We start from the raw sequence: 1094 nt of genomic DNA, 5'->3' as shown, positions 1-1094 counted from the left end.
CCCGCGGAGGCAGCGCGCGGCGGCGGGAGGTGCGAGGCCCGGCGAGCGGCGGGCGCCCCGTGCCGGGAGCCTGGCCCGGCGGGTGCCGCCAGCACCCCGGCTCTCCCACCCAAACCGCCGGGCGGCACGGCGAAGGCACCCGGGGAGCCGCTGGGAGGAAAAAGGGGAAAAAAGGGACACTCTCGCTGCCATGGCTGCAAAACCCCGCTGGTAGGTGAATCCGGGTTTCCTCCCCTCCCTTCGCTCCCCTGCTCGGTGCTTTTGTCCCGCCGGCCGGTACCCGCGGGCGAAGGGAGCGGGGGCTGCGGGGGACGCCCGYGGGACACCTGTGCGAGCGAGCGCAGGAGCCGCCGGCGGCAGCGCGGAGCCGCCGGCAGAGGCGAAATCCCCTCGGGCACYGGGAGCGGAGCAACTTTGCACCGTGCCGGCAGCTCTCGGAGCCAGCCGGCGCCAAACGTGGAGCCGGCGGCAGGTGGGGAGGGAGGTGCAGCCCGGCATCACTCTCCTCCCAGGGGGAGTTACGGGCAAGAAGCGATAGGGAAAAGAATACCAAAAAGAATAGCTTCACAGCGCATCCGAAGGAGCGGGGGAGACCAGCGGTATGTGGAGCCAGAGTCGGCAGGGATCTGTTGCAGCAGCACGGAGGGAGAAGGGGAGCGATCCCCCGCCTCTCTCCAACTGAAGCCAGYGCTGCGCTACTCAGGAAACGCGCTTTCCTCTCCGCTATCCATCCGTGCCGCCTGGCGCTGGCATTACGAACACGCAACGCCTCTCGCGGGCTGCTCCAGCCCTTCGCRCGGCTCCTTCCCCGGGGCGGTGCCGTGCCGGCCCCGGGCCGTAGCGCCAAAGCCGGGGCTGCTGCGCTCAGGCGCTGGCTGTCCGGCTGCTGCTCCTCGTCACCGCTACTCTCCCAGCAAGYGTTAGCTTTCGGAAGTCACTGTTTCAAGCAAACTTGCTGGCAACTTGTGGCCAGAGGGCACACAGAGACCTGGTCCCAGCTTCACRCCCGTGTAGTTTCACTGAGATTTGTCGCCTTTCTGGTGATTTTCACTGTGCGCAAGAGCTCAGCATCTGGCCACAGGTTTTCGGTTGCC

Source organism: Apteryx rowi, unplaced genomic scaffold (genome assembly GCF_003343035.1).
Source record: "Apteryx rowi isolate R43461 unplaced genomic scaffold, aptRow1 scaffold_326, whole genome shotgun sequence".
Lineage (NCBI taxonomy): Eukaryota > Metazoa > Chordata > Aves > Apterygiformes > Apterygidae > Apteryx > Apteryx rowi.
Note: the sequence above shows the minus strand (reverse complement) of the source record.